This window comes from Dasypus novemcinctus, chromosome 3 (assembly GCF_030445035.2).
Source record: "Dasypus novemcinctus isolate mDasNov1 chromosome 3, mDasNov1.1.hap2, whole genome shotgun sequence".
NCBI lineage: Eukaryota > Metazoa > Chordata > Mammalia > Cingulata > Dasypodidae > Dasypus > Dasypus novemcinctus.
In genome coordinates, this window is record NC_080675.1 from 60,438,545 (window position 1) to 60,460,314 (window position 21,770).

Here is a 21,770-nt window from a genome sequence, read left to right on the forward strand (position 1 = left end):
CGGCTTCCCCTGGTTGTGTTTTCAACCTACCCTCTCTCTGGGGTACATCTAATTGAACTGGAAATCGGAAGGCACTCTACGAACTAGAATATGTTGGTGGAGAAGGGAGAGGGGAAAGAGACTGAGGTAGCGAGCTTCGTAAACTACTGCCGGCACCCTTGTTAGGCTTTAGCTCAGCGAGACTGGCATTCCTGATAAGACTTTCTAAAATGATTTCCCCCCATGGTAGAATTTTCAAAAGGTCTACTGCCATTAATCGTTCAGGGTCAGCAGCTCTTTTAGTTCCCAGTGCCTTCCAGAGATCCTGAAATGGATGCTTAGCTAGTCTGGGTGTTAATGGAAAAGGTATGGGTCACATTTGCCTCTCTGCCACCTGAAGTTCCTGTACCTGTGAGGCTGCCCTGAGGCTACTACAAAGTTGGAAACTGGAATTTAGGGTGAGTTGGCTGGCTGGCTGCTCTGGCTGCTTTTTCCCTAATGGGAATGGCCTTATTGTATGTGTGTGTGTACATGCATTTCAGGCTATGCAACTAATTCCTGATTACTTCAAAAAATTCAGAAAATACAGAAGAGTGTGAGGAATACCACCAATTGGAAAGAAGCATGGTAAACATTAGAGTAAACATTCATTGGGGTTTTTTATGCTAATATTTTAAAATCAGATCATAATATGCATATATTCTATAATCAACTGTTTTCATCCTACAATATATCACAAATATTATCCTTCCCTGCTAAGAAGTGTAGACCCGTATCATCATTTTTAATGACTGCTTAGTGTTCCAGGGTGCTGTAGTTCCTTCAATCAATTGCTTGTCATTACACATTTCAGATGTTACCAGATTATTGCTGATATAAACAGGGATCTTCATACAAATATCTACCAAGCACTTGTCAGGATTGCTGGGTCAAATCCTGTCATCTTTTCAACAGGCATTTGATGTACCCAGCCATATTTCCCTACAGAAAGTCTCTGCCAAAACACTATCCTTCCAGCAGCAAATAAAACTGCCCATTTTCCAGCCCTACCCCCAACACTGGGCCTTATGAGTCTTTCTAATTTTTTCCACCTGATGGCATTATAAAATGATATATCTTGTTGGCTGTTTTGATTTGTTCAGTGTTCTCTCTCCTGGCACTTTCTGTCATTCTTGGAGCCCTTTAAAAATTTTTTTTCCCATGAGCATCCCCCTCAATCAACAATAAACCTTAACTGAGCACTTGCTGTTTTCAAGGCACTGCGCTAAACATCAACGCTACAGGAGCCAACCTGAATGAAGTGCTGGAGGCTGAGGAAGGGTGGCCTGGGGAGCTAGCGAGAGCTTTGCAGAGGTGGTGGGTGAGCTAGGTTTGACGGAACAGCAGAGAGATGGACAGATAGGAAATGGCCACTTAGTGCAGAGGCTAGAGCAAAAGCAGTCACTTCCCTCCATGTGGCCAGAGGGAAGGACAGGTGCGATGGCCAGTATGAGTTTAGACTATTCTGTAGCTTTGGCTCATTGTTAACAGAAGGGTTTTAGAGGAGAGTGGCAATCAGATTTGTGTAGGGTTGTTTTTTTTTCGTGTTTTTTGGAGGTACTGGGATTGAACCCCAGACCTCATACATAGGAAGCAGGCACTCAACCACATCTGCTCCCCCCGATTTGTGTTTTTGAAAGTTAATTTTGGCACGGATGTGGAGGAGTAAATAAAAAGGAAGAGAGAGATGGGAGGCAGAAAGGTCAATAAAAAGGCTATTGCAATGGTCTGTTTGAAGATGACAAGAGTCACAAAGAGGTCAGTGGCAGTGGGGACTTGCAGCAGAGAACATTTGGGGCACTGGTGACTGAGTGTGGAAGGTGTGGAAGAAGTACAGGAAGACTTAGAGCACAGGAGGCAGTGTGGGTTTGGCCAAAAAAAAGAATGGATGGATTCAGGTTTGAACACACTGTATTTCAGGTGCCCATTGGACTTTAGATGGATCCATCCAAAGGGGAATAGTAAATACAGATTTCAGACCTGCATGAGGCTGGGGCTGTGATACAGATTTGGGGGCATTAGCACTCAAAATCCACATATTGATGGCCAATAGTCCTTTCCTTACCCCCTACCCAGCCATGATATCCCCCTTGTCCTATCTCTGGCCTGGGATCTCCTTCCCTTCTCTAGGAGGTACCCAATTCATTATGAGAAAGAATGGTTCTAATGTAGCCAATTCATATAAACATTTGAATGATGAGCTATCTATCTTATGTTGTCATTTACAAGCATTTTTAAAAGAAAGGTATTTGTTAACACAAAGAAATGACTCCTTAATGGTGTGGCAAGCTGGGGGGAGATATCTGGGGGGAGAAAGACCTTTCTGAGCTGTCAGTCATGTCTCCAAACTCTGCCTTTGGGTACAGTGGGCTCTACTTCCCTGCTAGTGATCTGAAATTCAAGGGCACTACCCACCACCTGAGAAACGACTCATGACTCAGGTATGCCTTATAACTGAGCTCGGAAACCTGAGTCCTGCTCCCAGGAGCCAGCTTTAAACCCAGGACAGGAAGAAGAACAGGGATGTGGCACTGGTGCCATTGGCTACTGGCCATGTCTGCTATGATTTGAACAGCTCAATTGGAAGGACAGGCCACTGCTGTCTAAATTTAAACAGAAATACTGTAAAATAAATCTGGATATTCAGCCTACTTTGTTTCTCTTCAGCATCTTAATAAATGTTTATCTAGGGAAAAAAAATACCGTGCTTTTAAGATTCATGCTGGGATCAAAATGTGAGTGAACATCAGCTCTCAGCTTCATTTTTCAGTAGCTGATATTCCAGCCATCTACAGGCCAGGAAAACTGTACTCTAACCTAATTAAAAATTGGTCATTCTTATTTTCATCCTGCCTACTTTTCACAGTGTCTCCCTCTAGTCCCTCTGCCTTTGGAGCATCAAATCAGAAATGTCTCCTGCTGTCTGGGAGAATCAAACAGGAACTGTCTACCAAAAAGGATGTCTAGAAACAGTCACCTTCCATTTTGTGTACTTTGGGGATGAGAGGACAATGGAGAAACCACACTTACCAAAATGAGCAAATGAACAAACAAAACCTTTGTTAGTTCAGTAATGAGGACTTGGATCAAAAGGAGATAATCTGAATAAAAGCAGTATTTTGCTCCATGATAAATATCACTTGAGCAGGCCATATAACTTTCCTATTTACAAATATGGAATAATCAGTTATGAGTCAAAAACAAAGTTTCTTAATTAAGCTAGGAATCTAAGACATAGAAAGATAGCACAGAGAACATATTCTAATTTCATATGCTCAGTCATGAAACAGATAAGGTAGAACATGGGTGTGAGTGGCTCCTATTAAGTGTTGAAATAACACAAGATAAACCATAACCAATGCTCTAGAATATTTCCTATTTAAAATGTCCAAAAGGCATTCATTTAAAGTGGCATAAATAAACATTCCAAATGGCAACAAGGCAGAAGGAAACAGGGCATAGAGAGATTCTGAATTTTTGTTTCAAATCTCTTATTCAGTTCAGAGCCCCAGTCTAAGCCCAATGTTTGACTTTTTGGCCAGAGGAAATTATTTATAGTATGAAGAGGGAAAGAGAAACTCTCTGGAGCACTAGCTTCCTTAATGACAAGGTACCCTGACAAACTGGCAAGTTTCCTATAAGCATTTATGGTAGAAATCCCTGCAGTATCAAAGATCAAAACTGCTTCCTAATTCAGGTCAGCACTTTTAAGGCTGTTGACACTTGCAATAGAAATTAATTTTGAAACAATTCACTTCACAGCTCACTGTATGGGCTTCCAATTCAGGGTACATAAGATGACTCACACACATCTATGTATTTGCAGCATCTTTTATGACCTCCATGTTTCTATAACCTCATAAATCTTCCTGTGTTTATTGAAAACACATTAATTACACAAACAAAAAGTAATCTAAAAACAGCAGAAAAGCACAAGTTCTTTCAAAACTGTTCTCTTTATGTGCATACTACGCTATACTACTTTCACCTTATTTTATATCTTTAACATTTCCTCATCATTTTCCAAAATGTGTAATTGTTAAAACCCTTTAAAGTATACTTCCAGCTACATTTGGGCAGATTTTAAAAGGCTTGGTTGTGAATGTGAGCTGCTTCCTCTTCTCACCCCGCAAACCTGGCACCTCTGCATATTATGAATCTCGATGTGGCAGCAGCAGAGTCAGAATGACTATTTTCTGCTGAGAGCTGGGTGTTCTCCTCCAGGGTAGCAAAGAGCCCTATGGAAGTCTTCTGAGATGCAGCACACTCTCTGGCTAGGGGTCAGGGCTGCGGTGGTAGTTTGAGGCTTTCATGGATCTCAGAAAAGATCCTTTGTCCTGAGAATTAATCCATTCCTGTGGGTATAAACCTATTGTAGATAGGCTCTTCCTTTACGATAGGAGCACTTCAGTAGGGCATGCCCCAGGGTGGGCCTTAAACCTCTTACTGGAGTCCTTTATACATGGGGCGAATAGGAGAGAGAGAGCCTCAGAGATAGGGAGAAACCACCAGCAGCTGGGAGAGGAAGCTACCGAAACCAGGAAGCTGAAAGCAACAAGCCCTGGAGGAAAAGGGAGATGCCACCATGTGCCTTCCCATGTTACACAGGAGTCCAAGATCGCCAGCAGCTTGTCTTCAGGGAAAGAACATCGCTTGATGCCTTGATTTAAACATTTTTCTCAGCCTCGGAACAGTAAGATTATAAATTAATAAATCCCCATTGTAAAAGCCAATCCATTTCTGATATATTGCTTTTGGCAGATTTAGCAAACTAAAACAGCCACCAAGTCATTATTTCCAAGACGTATCAGAATATTTTCAATTTGACCCTCAGTTCAGATATGAGATTCAAGCTATATAAACTAGAAAAATGCCTCTGTACGTATCTGCCCAAATTGGGAGAGCTGATCACTCCAGAAAAGTCAGGGCTCAAGAAGAAGTTCTGAAAACCTGAAAGAAATATGCCCACTGCATCTAGAATGGTTCCCTGATTTCTTCTCCTCTTATTTTCCTCTACTTTCGTCATCTCTCCTGCCTTCCCTGTGTGCAGACAGAATCTGACCCTCAGAGCTAAGCTACCTGAGCTTAGACCCTGGCTCTACCACTTACTAGCTGTGTGACCCTAGGTGGTTAATGAACTTCTCTGTGCTTCAATTTTCTCATCTGTAAAATGGGCTGCTTTGAGGATTAAATGAGATAAAAATAGCTTTTAGCACAATATCTGACACATAACAAGGATTAACCAATTTCCTTTTCTTTTAAATAGAAAATCTGATATTTGATCAAAACTATACAAACTTTAATATAAAATACGGAAAGGAAAATAGATCTACTCATTCCTTAATTCCTCTTTCCTCATTTTCTCTGCCTCTTAATGGGAGGGAGACCAATTTTCACTATTGAAAAAACCATGGGCTCAATTAGCTCTCATTGCTGAGAGTCAAATCTCTGCTAAAGGAGAGCAAGGGTCCTCTCTTAAAGAAATACAGCACCAATAAACAAATGGAATTGAACACCATCTAGTGCAAGGTACTGCGTTAGGCTTCTCCATGCGGAAACTAACTCTGTTGAAAACTGCAGTGAAAACCCAAGTCCCATATCTGCCAGGAAACCTATCCCATTTGTTCAATTCTTTTTTCCTTGTTAGATTGTGACTAGAGCAAGCATGAGTGAAATATTCCCAAACATAAAGCAAAAGCACCTTTGGAACCAAATTTTGATAATTGCCTATGGGCAGATTGCAGAGCAATAGCACTCTATTAGAAAGTACCTTTTATGTATAAATTATCTTACATAATCTATAAATTCCTGCGAGAGTGGTAGGTTTTTACACTAATTATCCCCCAATAACCACGCCTCCTAGGACCCATGCATTGTAAAGTTATCTCCCAAGTTGGCCCTGGGCTTGACCAAATGACTGACTTTGCCCAGTGGTATCAGCAAATGTGATGTAAGTAAAGGCTTGATAAGTGCTAGCACATTAGAGCTTGTCTAACTTCCTTGAGAATGAAAGAACACATGGAGAAAGAGGCCCCGCTGTCCCACTGGTCCTACCCCCAAATGACCTTCTAGCTGAAGGCAGCTGCATAAATAAGCCCAGGTAAAATCAGCAATAAACCTGATCAGCTAATCCACAGAATTACAAGAAATAATAAGGTGTTATTGTTTTAAGTTGCTACATTTTGGGATTGTTTGTTACTCAGCAATGGCTAACTGAAACAAATCAGGAAGAGGACTGCTGCCATAACAAAACTTTTAAAGCATGTGCCACTGGTTTTGGGAAAAGATGATGGACAGAGGCTGGAAAGGCACTGAGGAAATTGTTATTGGAGGCCGGAAAAAGGGCAAACCGTTTTAGTGAAACAATCAGCAAAACTGTCACCCATCGTAATTTATAAGATAGAAAATAAACCTAATAAATTTGTGGGTCTATCTGAAAAGACTTCCAGGCAGAATTGCTGAAAGTAGCCTTACATGATAAGGTACAGAAAGAGACAGAGGTGAGTTAAAGAAGAAACTGATTAGTTTGCAAGCAGAATTGAGAGGAAATAAGGAGGGTCCAAGACTTGCTAGATTGAAAAGTAAAACTGTTCCTGCGTTCTCTCTGGCTGGCTAAAGTTTCTCAAAGTAAGAAATAGACTCAAAATAAACATTAATCAAGGGTGTGACTGTAAGAGTTATTAAGACCTCTGAAAGATGTTTAGGCAGTGCCAGGTGGACCCTCTCAACTGGAAAAAGGGGCTTCTAAGATCCTTAAAGTCATAGTCCCATAGAATCCAAATCTCAAAATAACTGAGTAATCTAGAGCTGTGCTGTCCAGTACAGTAGTCACTAGCCACACATATCTAGTGAGCACTTGAAATGTGACTAGTCCAATTAAGATGTGTTATAAGTGTAAAGTACACAGATTTCAAAAACTTAATATAAAAAAATGTAAAATATCTAAAAAATTTTTATACTGATTATGTGTTGAAATGATAACATTTTGGATATAATGGGTTAAGTAAAATATATTTCTAAAATTACTTTTACCTGTTCTGTTTAATCATTTTTTTTAAATGGGTATTAGAAATTATAAAACTATTTATGTGACTCACATTTGTGGCTTGCATTATATTTCTATTGGACAGCTCTGGTCTAGAGAGAGGTCGATCAAAAAAAACTGTGGATGCAGATTTTTTCTAATGAAGTGAACAATAATAAGATGCACAGAAAATTAATAAAGTTTTAAAAGATATTGTGTCAGATTGGAATAACAATTCAAAGTGATAAGAGACCTCTGGCAGGTAGCAGATTGAGAAATCTGCTCAGCTGCAAAACTGGCCATTTCTTCTCAAAAGAAAAGACTTCTCACAGGTGGAACCAAGGACCCAGAGGGTGGAGTCAAGAGCAAAAGCAGAGTCTAATCAAGGAATCTTTCCTGGCCCTGGAGTAGGGGAATCTAATAATACATGCCCAGATGGATTTTAGAATTTCTACGGACCAATTACTGCTTTGAGTCTCATACTATTCCTCTTTTTGAATGGGGATATCTATTATTTCAACATTGTATATTGGGCATGTGTGTTTGTTTACAAGAGCAATTTAGAGGGCATAATCAGGACCCAGAACTTGCTGTGTTGGAAGCAAACCTCATTTCTAGATGAAGAGGGGCTACACACAAAAACCTTTTCTGGACCAGAGGCAGATCAAAAGATCATGAACTTCAAGCCTAATGTATTCATTGAATGAGACCTTGGGTGTCTTGGGAGGGAAGAGTGTATTTTGCATATGAAAGGAAGTAAATAATTATGACCAGATGGTAGAATTTGTAGATTAAAAATGACCACAAATTATTTGCTAATCCTCTCATTAAGAGATAGTTATTTCCCCATCCTTTGAATCGGGCTGGCTTTTTATTTGCTTTGTCCAATAGAATGTGGTAGAAGTGATGCTGTACAACTTCCAAGCTCAGACCTCAAGAGTCTTTCTTGCTTCTATCCCTGTCCTTTTGATGCTCTGGTAATACCAAGCTGTGAAGAAGCCATGATGAAAAACCATGTGAGGAAGGGTCCCAGTCATCCCAGGTGTTCCACCCATTCTTGTTTGAAGCTCCAGACATGGAAGTGACACCCTCTTAAATCTACAGCTGACTGCAGTCACATGAGTGAACCCAGGCAAAGCCATCAGAAGACTTGCTCAGTTAACACAAAGAACTATGAAAAGTAAGAAATTGCTGTTGTTTTAAGTCTGTTTTTGAGTGGTTTGTTCTGCAGCGATAATTGATACTATATAGATAGAGTCTACCAAGTCCTAATTTCCTGGCAGATGTGTGACTTGAGTCTACTACAGTTGGAACACTACCATGACCATGCTGTCCGTCACACGGGCCTCTTCAGAGAGTGCCCACAACATGGCAGCTCACTTCCCTGAGGGCAGGCGATCCAAGAGAGGGAGAGAGTCACTAAGATGGAAACCACGATGTCTTTTGTAACCTATATCAGAAGGGATATAATATCACACCATACGCTATTGGTCACACATACCAATCCTGATACAATGTATGAAAGGACTACATGAGGTGCTAATAATAATAGGAGGTGGGGATTGTTGGGAGCCATCTTGGAGGCTGGCTACCACATGAATCAAAAATGAATATATTTCATTTTCTAGTCCTCATTTCAGTACCCCAAAGAGGTTAATTTTCCCTTATCCTCTACTACTTCTCTAATGGACTTGTTTATCATGGGTTCTTCACCCATATCTCTATCTCTCAACTTATGCGATAATTCTTCTCCCCTCACCAACTTCATTGGGCTCTAGAACATGGCATTTCAGGCTCCATTACTCTGGCTGGAGGCAAGGGCTGGTATAAGCGGGCTCAGTGTCAGTCCTCAGTTTTGGCACATTGGAATTGTCCTGCATGATATTGCAATGACAGATACTGGCCATTATACATTTTGCCAAAACCTATAAAATTGTGTGGGGCAAAGTGTACATTGTAATGTGAACTATAGTCCATGGTTAATAACAATGCTTCAATATATGCTCATGAATTGTAACAAACGTACCACACTAAAGATGTTAATGGGGGAAAGTGTGGGAAGAGGAGGGGATAGAGTATATGGGAATCTCCTATATTTTTGGTATAACATTTATGTAACCTAAAACCTCTGTTAAAATAAAAGTAAATAAGAATATATTTTTTTAAGATTTTATTTATTTATTTTTCTCCCCTTCCCCTCCCCCCACACTGGTTGTCTGTTCTCTGTGTCTATTTGCTGTGTCTTCTTTGTCCACTTCTGTTGTTGTCAGCAGCATGGGAATCTGTGTTTCTTTTGTTGTGTCATCTTCTTGTGTCAGCTCTCCATGTGTGCAGCACCATTCCTAGGCAGGCTGCACTTTCTTTCGCGCTGGGCGGCTCTCCTTACGGGTGCACTCCTTGTGCATGGGGTTCCCCTACACGGGGGACACCCCCGCGTGGCACAGCACTCCTTGTGTGCATCAGCACCGCACATGGGCCAGCTCCACATGGGTAAAGGAGGCCCAGGGTTTGAACCGTGGACCTCCCATGTGGTAGACAGATGCCCTAACCACTGGGCCAAGTCCGCCGCCAAGAATGTATTTTTCAGAGCCATCTCAAATGCTCAGTAATAAGGAATGGGCTAAGTAAGTTATGGTATAATCAGTATTGGACAGAAAACTATATTAGCAGATTAAGTGACAAGTATGTCATTCTATTGACACATACCTTTGTCTAAGGAATAAAATTATGTGAAAAAATAAAACAGAACAAAGTAGAACTTCTCTGATGAATATATATCGCTAAGATTAAGGTTTGGAAAATTGAAAGTTATACAAATAGATAACTGTATGTAGGATTTGGGGGCTTAAATTTTTCACATGGACACCATTTTCCCAGGAAGTCAACTGTCTTTGAGATGACTTATAAACTATCAAGTCTTAAGAGGAGGTGGTTTCCATTAGCCCTTGTAGCACTCTTGGTGTCTCAGTTTCCTCATCCATCAAATCATTGTAGCATACACATATCCCAGGATTGTGAAGATTAAATGACATGAACCACCTGAGCATGCTCTGTCCACTGACAAAAGGTTTATAATTAAAGCACCATGGTAGGGGCAGAATGGAATAAGGGGAAGAGAATATGGGCTTTGAATTCTGATCCACATTCACATTCCACCTCCACCATACCTTAGTAGCTTAACTTTTTCTGAACCCCAACCTCTTCAACTATAAAATGGGTATTTCTACCTTGCCAAATTCTGTCAGGCCTAAATGGGATCATACATAAATAGGTTAGCGAAGTGCCTGACGTACAGCTAGTATGCAATTAATATCAGTCTCCTCCCTTTTTGTTGCCTCAAACCTCTAACTCTTCCACTCTCTTCAAATGAAGAAACTGAATGTGGTAGGTTGTTAAGTACCCAAGAAAAACATGTTTTTAATCTCAATCAATGTAAACCCATTGTAAATAGAATCTTTCAAGTATGTTATTTTTAGTTAAGGTGTGGCAAGCTGTAGCCATTTGGCATTGTTTATGAATTAAAAAATAGGTATTGGATTATATTTATAAACTGGTCTGTTCCTCTGGGCATATTAGATTGTAGTATCTTCAGATGTTTCACTTTCACTTGATTAAATAATGATTGGGGTTTTGATTGGGTCACATCAGTAGGAAGTTGAGTACCCACTCCCTTGGTGGGCAGGGACTCACAGAGAAAACCACACAGCAGAGGAGTTTTGATATTGGAGCCCAGGAAGTAAACACACAGAGAAGCAGATATGTAAGGAAGGAGAGAAGGCTCCATTAGGCATGGCAGGGACTGCGGGAAGAGAGACGAGCTGTTAGCCTGAGAGTCTCCAGCTGGCCTGATGGAGAGAGCAGAGCAGCTGAGCCTGGAGAGGAATGAGCCCTGGGAGATAGAGGAGACTTACTCCAGCCCACAGCTGATATTGGAAGAAGCTGGGAGCACAGAGCCCTAAGAGGAAGAAGAAGCTTGAACCCTTGCAGAAGTTGGCAGCCATCTTGCTCCAACACATGGCAACAGACTTTGGTGAGATAAGTAACTTATTATGGCCTGATAACTGTAAGTTTGTACCCCAAATAAATACCCTTTATAAAAGCCAACAGATTTCTGGTACTTTGTATCAGCATCCCTTTGGCTGACTAATACACCAGCTGAATCAGGTTGGGTTTCAATCCAGATTACTGGAGACCTCTATAAACAGAATGAAATTCAGACATAGAAAAAGTCATGGGATGCAGTGGAAGCTAAAAGTCAATGGAAACCAGAGGAAAAAGGAGAAGATATTGCCATGTGCACTGCCACATGACAGAAGAGCAAGGACCCAAGGATCACCAGCAGCCAGCCCCAGAATGCCACAGTCTTTGGGGAGAAAGCATCATGATGCTGATGCCTCGGTTTTGGTTTTCTCCTAGCCTCAAAACCATGAGTGAATAAATTCCCATTGTTTAAACCAACCCATTGTATGGTATTTGTGATCAAAGCTGGGAAACTAAAGCACTAGAAATAAGTAAATTAAGACCAAATATCACTAATCCAATACCAAGTCACACAATATAAATGCCTCCAAGAAGGCTAAGGGAATGGGCTGCTAGGATTCCAGCAGTCTTGGTGCCAAAGACAGTGATCTTTGTCCTTCCTCATCATCGCTGGTCTCATGAGAGAAGACCTACCTGACAGAAGGGTTTGTTATAGGATGAAGACAGGAAGGGGTTCAAGATATGAGAATACCCCTTGTAAATGAGTCTTATGACATGATCTGTGAATCGAGTTAAAGGGCCTGGAGCCTTCCCAAAGTTTTCCATGGGAGTGTTTTCAAACAGGATCTAGGAGTGGTGGTTGATGAAACAGAGGCCATCCCCAAGGGAGAACTCCTCCTGTTTCTAGGTAGATTTTGGGAAAACTATTAACGGAAAGCCAAGAAAGGAAAAGAACAGGTTATGGACATTCCATGACTTCTCTCAAGGCTGGAGCCTGTCTCCAAAACACAAGCAGAATGGAAATAGAACATTTGCTCCTTTGAATTAAAGTCAGCTCCAAATAGTTAGGAAGGAACAGGATACATGGCCCTTGTTTGTAAACAAAGATGAAGATAAATGTGGGCTGCCAGACCTCAAAGGAAAGCATGACAGGCCACTTGTAGAGAGGGCCAGAGGCAGCAGAACAAGCCCTTTGGTCTCCCTGGTGGTCTCTGGCAGACTTTCTGGAATCTTCTCGGAAGAGCAGATTGGCTAAGAAGGCCAGAAGGGCATTTGCCTAAGCACCCTCTTCACAGGGTCTTCTCTTCTTTTGGACATATTTCAAGCACCACTAGATTGCCCCCTCCCATCAGGGGCTGTGGTTGAACACTTTGAAGTCAGGTAGACTTAGATTTGAATCCTTCAGCACCAGGTAAATGGCTAAACCTGTTTCTTTTCCTGTAAAATGGGGATATGAGTAATCCTTACGTCATAGGGTGCTTATAAAGAATAAAGGAGTTCATGTAGAATATGACCTGGGAGATATGCATAATTAAGGCATCCTCAGTGACAGACTTAGACCTTTCCCAGAGTGGGGAATAGTATTATTTTGAGCAGCAAAGAGATGAAGCAACTATAGGGAAGAAGTGAAAAGAAGAACGTGGGCTGGTAATATAATGAAGCCACTTTTACGTCTATCAATCTTGCCTCCAGGTCTTCCTCAGGTCAGCTAAGGAGCCAGCCTTGAAGAGCCCTGGCCCCAAGGGTTAGCATGCAAGGGGCTTCCAAAACATTTGCTGAGGGCCCGGGGCCAGTTGCACCTGATAGAAAACAAAGAAGAAAGTCCCCTGGGATACACCCAGAGGAGAGACCTCCAGAGGGAAAGGGTCTCACTCCTCCCCATCCACAAGGGAGCTCTGTGGCCCTGCCTGAGAGTCCGTATGCCCCTGGTCAAGCCCTGAGTCTAGAACTAGCGCCTCACTCTCACCCAGGGAACTCGAGACCACAGGCCCCAATCTCTTAGCAGTGCTCTCTCCCTGTGCCCTGGCCTCAGGGAGGTGGAGTTTGAGAAAACTCAGGAAATACTTTTATTTTCAAGTGAGTGTCATTTCCAGCCAGAAGACGATATACTTTTCTAACAAGTGTGTACACAAGCAGTTCAGGTAACTAGGTCACCTTAGGAGTCCCATTTCAGTAATTGCACGACAAACTCTTGGCTGTCTTTTTGTTGGTGACACTAATAAGAGCTAATAAGAGGTAGGTAAAGGGTGCTGAAAAGGAAATTCAGTATGAGATACATATGCCTAGTGCAGTACCTGAGACACAGAAAGTGCTGATTAATGTTTGGGGAATAAATGGCTATTGAGATGTGTTTCTAAATAACTCAGCATCTGTCTGCAACCCCCTATACCAGAATCTCTCACACACATGTGCACATGCGCACACAATGGAAAATAACCTCAATATTTGTCATTTTTTCAAGTTATATAATAACATAATTCATAAGTATGTTCTCTAAGAATTGATTCCCTGGTTGCTGACTCATAAAGCTAGTTTGTTTTTAAAAAGTAGACCTAAAAATTCTCATAAAACTCCATTTTGTTCTTTTCCATATTCCTTTTATTACTTCCTTCTATCACACATGCATCACATTTTACTTTTATAGCACTGAGATCTAGTTATGAAAAAGTCTGTAGTAGCTCATCATATCCACTTTATGGTCTCTTGTCTAGTTTTACTTAGTTATATCACTTATAAAAGAAGTGCATGACCCCAAAATACATAAATGTCTCCTTTTCTACCCAGAAGGTAAGCATTTAACTGATACTAATGTAACTGACACTACTCAATATTTTTCAGACTCCTAATAACTTCCTTTTAGAAAATTTATGATGGTGTCTTACAAGAGGTCAATTGTCAGGCTCTAGAAAAGCTTAGAATAAAACAATGCACCAAAGGAGGCCTGTTTTATGCTCAGATCATCTTCTATTTTGCACATCTAGAGTATGAGACACATATATCTGTAAACATGTACAGTACAAGTGAAAATTCAGGGAACATTGACGTAAGCTTTTTCCTGGCATTGACTGCAATGGCTGTTATAATGGATAAACCAAGGGACCTTTCCCTCACTCCCCAAACCCCCATATCCCACACACCCCCCAAAATAATCATGGCTCAGGTTGGCTCCAACAGCAGAACCAATCTTCTTATCAGTCTGAGCTGGTTTATAGACATCAATTATATTATTTAAGCCAATTGGTGATTCTTTACATTTAATATTAAATTTGCCTGCAAATTATATTTTATGGGCAACAAAGTTCAATTTTCCTACCTGCTGCAGGAGCCACCAGGAGTCAGGGTGCTGCTCTCACAATGGGTCAGACTCCAGGGTTTAATCTTCAGCTGTCTTCCCTGGAACCAGAACCATCAAAAGAAAAACTCTCAGTTGCTGTAAGGAAGCAGACTGCTTACTTCCAGCCAGTTCATTCTCATTCCCATGGCTTGTTGAGTGCCAGAGTGAAGTGTCCGAGAAAAACTGGGAGGAAAGGGATTGAGTTTGGGGGGAAGGAGAAGAGAGGGTTCCCAAAGCAAGTGTTAGTTCACCCAGCACCCTTCCTTCTAAGGAAAGCACATCCCTCTTTTTCAACTTTAATTTCTCCTAGGAGATCTGCCACTGCATTACTCACAGCTAATTGCTACATTGCCCCTTCACAATCAGCAGGCAGACTTTTAGGGTGAGCCTCCAGATTTCTGATGCATGCCTGTACCTGTCCCCAAGACTATCGCTGTGCCTGGGAAAATGGGAGGCCAAGAAACCCGCCCAAAGGGAGGATCCACCCAGATTTAGACTATTCTCAATTTCTTGGGATAAAATCTGCCACAAAAGAAGAGCAGTGGCTGTCGTGAGCTTCTCCATCCACAGGGCATCTGCCTCACGTGGTGAGGGCCCAAACTTCCTCCAAGCACATCAGCAGCTACACTTTGTCAAGCTTGGACTTGTTTTCCCCAAAGAGGAAAGGAGTAGAAAGGATTACTATTACAGAAGGAATGTGGTTTTCTTATTCTGGGCAGTCAATACAGGAGAGTCAAAGATGATAGATGTGCAATTATGATTACTTTAAGTTTAGTAACTGAAGCACAGTGTTTAAGAAGGGGCTTATTTGATTCATACCTAATTTCCAAGAAGGTGGTGATAGCACAAGAGAGAAGATAGAGCTAAAGGTAGAAATTGAGAAATTTGGGCTTTGTGGTTTACTACCTGTGTTGATCTTGGATAAATCACTTAACCTGATTTTCAAATAAGTTAAAGGGAAGGACTGGATGGAAGATCTGCACAATAACAGAACAGCATCTCTGACTTATACATCTTTTCTTGGATCAACACCTCATTTCTCCTTTGGGGAATTACCCCTTCTTCTCAGCTGATATGGTTTGAGTGAGATTGACACCATCCCCTGGTTTCTTGAAAGTAGGCACGTGGCCAAGTCCAGCCAATTGGAGTCACTGACAGGTTCAGAGATGAGTCCCTACCACCGATTGTCATCCTTGGGACTTTTACTAGGAAAAGGCCATCTCATCCAGATGTGGCTGCTAGTCTGAGAGAGGCAGAGTTTAGTGTAGCTGATGGTATCCTGGGGAGAAAGGTGTTTCCTAAATATAAAGCCTTTGCAGAGGAATGCAGAGCTGAAAGATGGCAAGAGACAGATTACTGAAGTCATTTAAGGCCTTGGATTCAGCCATGAAGCCAGCATTTCCCTTGGATTTCTCAAATTTTTCCTTTATCTGTTTAAGCCTGTTTGAATTGGGTTTCTGGTGAATGCCACTGCAGAAAACCCCAACAAAGATGAATTCCTTTCCCATCACCCCCTACACCTAATGCCACTTTCCTTTAATATTTGTATCCACAACCATCTGTGTGGCAAGGGGTCATAAATGGATTTCCTTTTGGTGCATTCTTGGTACTGTTTTTAAAGGTTAAGCCTACACAGAAGTTAGACCTAGATGTCAAGTAAGTTCTGGTGAAAGATTTAATTTTTTAAAAACTCTTTTCTCTGAATACAGTTCTTTGTAAAAAACAAACAAAAAAAACCACAAAAAAACACCAAAACTCAAATAATGCACAAAGATGAAATGTACAAAGTGAAATTCCCCTGCAATGTGAACTCTCAGAAATAACCATGGATAACATTTTAGTGGCTTGCTATTCAGCATGTGACCCAGGACCCACCGCCTGTACCTGATGTTGGTTAAAAGTGTAGAATCTCAGGCCTCACTCCACTTTTGCATTTTAACAAGGTTTACAAATTATCTGTATGTGCATCAACGTCTGAAAAGTACTAGCTTAATGAGTGATCCTCCAGAGTTTTGTTTTGTTTCATATATTTACTAGCATTTTTTAGGACATCTAATATGTTGGCTTTTATTTTCCTCATTTTACAAAGAGAAAGCAAACATAAATACAATGAACCATAAAAAATAGGTAATAAAAATCCTTCACAAAGCATAAGCAATTAATTTACTAGATCTATAAGCAAATTATAAAGGTATTACAAACCCCTGTGAGGCTCGAGGACCTTGTGTATAGTGGCAGAACATACCAGGGCTCTACCCACACTAGAGCAGTGGTTCACCAACTTCAACGTGCATCAGAACCACCTGGAGGTCATGTTAAAACTTGATTGCTGCCTCCACACCCAATTTCTGATTCATTAGGTCAGTGGTGGGACCTGAGAATTTACACTTCTAACAATTTCCTGAGTAATGCTGTTGGCCCCAGAACACTTCAGCATTTCAAAAACAAAAATGGTTTTATAATACATATGCTATTCTGAAATTCGCTTTTATCACTTACTGCTTTATCCTGGGTGTCTTGCCATGTCATCCATGGGTATAGCATCATTCATTTTAAGTACTGCAAGAGTAGGGTTTCTTGGATGATTTGATGACATGTGTCAAATGACAAAAAAGGAAATCATTGGCATCTTCAAGGATAAGAACAAGCATTTGCATGACCAGAATCATCACCTTCAACTTTAAATAAGCATCCTGTGATTGAGTGTACAGATAAACAATGCTCTGGGCTGACCAGAAAAATGATAAGCATTGTGCAAATGCCACTAAAGATACAAGTATAAAATTTGGTCCCTTTGGGAGTTTATTCTAGTCTTTTTTCCCAAGCCTGCTATATCCAGAGTGCTAGTTATGTTACCAGGCATGCATTAAGAACATTGTAAATGCCTGCAAGTCAGAGAATGAAGGTACTGATGCACCAAGGAATGCATATAGCTATTCCACGTGGGAATTCTTGGTCCAGTGTTACTGACCTAACTGCTAACACGCAATGGTCAGGCATCCCTCCTGAGCTCCCTCAGACTCCCAGAAAGAGAGTGATCCAGTTTGCAAACCTGCTTGGACTTTCAAGGGGAAAGTCCATCCAAAACCTGAATCTTTATAAAGACTAAAGGGGACAACATAGAGGCTTCAGAGCCAGGGGCTACTGAAGTTTGAACAGAACTGAGTTAGAAAGGTTAGAATGTGATACAGGGATGGAAAAGGGCTCTGTCATCAAACAAGTGTGTCTTGGATCTAGGGTTCATCCTACCAAAAATGTACAATTTAAAGGACCCCCCAAAACCCCTCTGGCCAAAATATGCCCAAAATTGTCACCATTATTCACTTTTCTGGTTTTAGAGCCCTGTTTAATTGGAAGGGATGATAATATCAAGCCAGGAAATTTCATACCAGTTTATAGGATTCACTCTAGCTTCATAGCAAGACACTGTGGCATTGGATCATGGGTTAAGTCAGGCCCATACACCTGAGATAAAACTATTGAATGAGAATCAAGTTAATAAACATCAATGTTTAAAACCATGAAATAAGCCAGAATTTCTGTGAGGACTCAAGGAGAAGGGTTGTGTCCTCAACCAGCATGGAACAAACTTCTCGGATAAAACTTTTGAAGACTAAGCTATAATCTCCACACTGCATAAACTAATCTAAATCTGTACTAGTCAGGGGTCTCCAGAGAACCCGAACCAACAGAAGATAGAAAGATAGATAGACAGATAGATAGACAGATAGATAGATAGATAGATAGATAGATAGATAGATAGATAGATAGATAGGCAGACAGGTAGATTGAGAGGTAAGGAATTGGCACATGCGACAGTGGGAGTCGGCAAACCTAAATTCATCAGGCAGGCTGGAGGTTGGCCATTCTGGTGAGAGTGATGTTGAACCCATGAGTTTAAATTCCTTAGGCTAGAAATTCAGCAATGAGTAGAGAATGTAGTCTTAAGGCAGAATTCTTCTGATCCCTAGAACCCTCAGTTCTTGTTGTTAAGACCTCCAACTAAGTGGATGAATCCAAGGCAAATTATGAGGGGTCATCTCCTCTACTTAGGGTCAACTAATTGTAGATGTCATTCCCATCTACAAAATAACCTCCACAGTTAACAACTAGGCCAGGGCTTGACCAAAAACTGAACACCATAATCTAGTCAAATTGATACACAAAATCAACCATCACAAAGTCTCCTGTTACGCCAAGGTTTCAACAGTTTCAATTGAACTTTGCCAATCGACTTCTCACGTAAATGAGCTTTGATGTAAAGGAACAGTCTTGGAGGTGTTCCCCATCACCTGGGACCTTATCTCAAAGCTTGTGGCTAGTGAGAGACCCACCTCCAATCTCAGGCATCTTATAAGCAGGCAGTCCCACAGAGGTCAATGAGCTCAGTAAATGCTGAGCAAGATTATTAAGAAGAAAGCAAACTGCAACCAATCATGCTGTGTTGCTCTGAGGACCTCCCAGGGCATCACCTAAATCCTGAGTTCATTTCTCTTTGTGGACAGAAGCAACATGGGACAAAACACAGGCTCAAGAAGCCCCTCAGAGAGGAAGCTACTAATGCAGTCCTTGACTGCTCAAAGGCAGTAATGTCTGAGTAATGTCGTAAGAAGCCTCTGCCTCATTCACTGCGTTTGTACATTTCAAAACTGCTTTGCCAAGCAGCAAATACTGCAGTTGGGTGCAAAGGGGAAGACTGCGGATGTGATAAATTGGCACTCATTATCCATTCCAATTTCCTTCTATTGTGCAAAGGTTGGAAAGCTAAAACCTATTTCTCAGACTCCCTTGCAGCCAGGGTTTGGTTTGCAAGTCAATTCTCCCAATTAGACGCATTTGCTTGAGATTTGTAAGGTGAAAGTGAGGGATGGGCTGGTTTTCCTTCTGCTTCCATTGTTGCTTTGGCAAACAAGTTTTGTGGAGGCAAAGGCTTTTTCTACAGCAATTTTGCAGGGTCCAGTCTCAAGTTCTGTGACTGGGAGTGGTAGTGGAATTTTCCTGATTGTTACATTGTAGCTACAGTAGTGTACACTTGAAGATGTTCCAGCAGTTGCCTCCTGATTTACTGCATTCCTGACTATGGCAGAAGGAGGCAGAGGGGACATACCCTGGCAGGCCAGATTAACAATTCATTGTAGGTTTACAGGAAGATCATGCAGAAAATATAGAATCCCCATATACCCCCTTAAACATGCAAGTTTTACCTGTTATTAACTATTTGCATTAGTTATTATTGGTTTTTTACAATTATTTTACATTATTACAACTAATGAAAAAATACTATTATACTTATGCTATTAACTACAGCCCATGGTTTATAGTAGGATTCACTGTTTATATTATACAATTCTATAGCCTGTGTTTTTGTAAAATTTTTATTCCACTAACATATATACACAACTAAAATTTCTTCTAACCACATTCAAATATATAATTCAGTGGTATTAATTACATTCAAAATGTTGCACTACCATCAATACCCTGCATTACAAAAATTTTCCATCATTCCAAACAGCAATTCTGAACAAATTAAGTATTAACTCCCCATTCCCTTCCTCCATCCTGGCACTAGGTATTCTAGCTTCTGACTCTATGAATTAGCTTATACATTAATTCATATCAGTGAGATCATATGATATTTGTCTTTTTGTATCTAGTTTATTTCTCGCAACATGTCTCCAGTTCTCCATGGTGCCACATGTATGAGAATCTCATGCCTTTTTAAGGTTGAATATACCCCACTGTGTTTATGTACCACATTGTGTCTACTAATCTCTTAATGGACATCTTTTAACAATTGTGAATAATGCTGCTGTGAACTTAGGCATGCAAATATCTGTGTGAATCCTGCTTTCAGTGCTTTTGCCTACGTAACCAGGAGTAGAATTGCTAGGCCATATAGTAAATCTGTACTTAACTTTTTGAGGAACTGACATACTGTTTTCCACAGCAGCTGCACCATTTTACATTCCTCTCAATATTGAATGAATGTTTCTATTTCTCCACAGCCTCCTCAACACTTGTTATTTTCTGTTGCTGTTGTATTTTGTAGTGGCCACTCTAGTGGGTGTAAGTGTTATCGCATTGTGGGTTTTGATTTGCATTTCTCTAGTATCTAATATCAGTATCTAATGATATCAAGCATCTTTTCATGTGCCTTTTGTCCATTTGCATATCGTCTTTGGAGAAAAGACTATTGAAGACTTTTATCTATTTTTAAAGCGAATTGCTTGTCCTTTTATTAATGAACTGTAGGGTTTCTTTATATAGTCTGGATATTAACCCTTGTTGGATATGTGATTTCCAATATTTTCTCCCATTTTGTAAGTTATATTTTTTTCATGTTGAAGCTCTTTGATGCACAAATGTTTTTAATTTTGACAAAGTTCAATTTAGCTTTTTTTTCCTTTGTTGCTTGTGCTTTGGGTATAAAGTCTAAGAACCACTACCTAACACAAGGTTCTGAAGATACTTCCTTATGTTTTCTTCTAGTAGTTTTATAGTTTTGATTCTTATATCTAGGTCTTTATTTCATTTAGAGTATATGTATATACCCTACGTACATAGTATGAGGTAGGGGTCCAGCTTCATTCTTTTGCATATGGATATTCACTTTCCCCAGCACTATTTATTGAAGAGACAATTCATGTCCAATTGAGTAGACTTGCCACCTTTGTCAAAAATCAACTGACTATAGATGTGAAGTTTATTTTCAAATTCTCAATTCAATTCCATTGGTCTATGTGCCAGTACCATGCTCTTTTGATTACTGTGACTTTATAATAGGTTTTAAAATTGGGAAGTGTGAGTCCTCCAACTTCATTATTCTTTTTCAAAATGGTTTTGGGTATTTGGGTCCCCTTACTTTTCCATATGAATTTTATGGTTTTTCCATTTCTGTAAAGAATGCTGTTGGAATGTTGATTGGAATTGCATTGTATCTATAAATTGCTGTGTGTAGAATCGACATTGTGACAATGCTTTGTCTTCCAATCCATGAACATGGAATGTCCTTCCATTTATTTAGGTCTTCTTTGATTTCTTTTAGCAATGTTTTGTAGTTTTCTGCATGTAGTCCTTTACATCCTTGGTTAAATTTATTCCTAGTCATTTGAGTCTTTCATTTGCTATTGTAAATAGAATTATTTATTGATTTCCTTTTTAGGATTGTTTATGACTGGTATAGAGAAACACAACTGATTTTTGCATATTAACCTTTTACTTCACCATTTTGCTGAATATGATTAGCTCTAGTAGCTTTATTGTGAATTTTTCAGGATTTTCTCTAATATAGGATCATGATCTCTGCAAATAAGAAAAATTTTGCTTCTTCTTTCCTATCTGTATGCTTTTCATTTCTTTTTCTTTCTTATTTGATCTGACTAGAACTTCCAGTAAAATGTTGAATAGCAG

General features: G+C 40.3%; 1 protein-coding gene across 2 annotated transcripts in view; it reads right to left on the reverse strand.

Annotated features, from left to right (window-relative positions):
• The window catches only part of FRMD6 (FERM domain containing 6), a 265,450-nt gene extending 250,825 nt beyond the window's left edge, over nt 1–14,625 (reverse strand). For both annotated transcript variants that reach the window (XM_058293426.2, XM_058293425.2), the window contains exon 1: nt 14,337–14,625. The gene's annotated coding sequence lies outside the window, so the exon portion shown is untranslated. The remainder of the gene's footprint in view (nt 1–14,336) is intronic.
• Between the last annotated feature and the right edge of the window lie 7,145 nt (nt 14,626–21,770).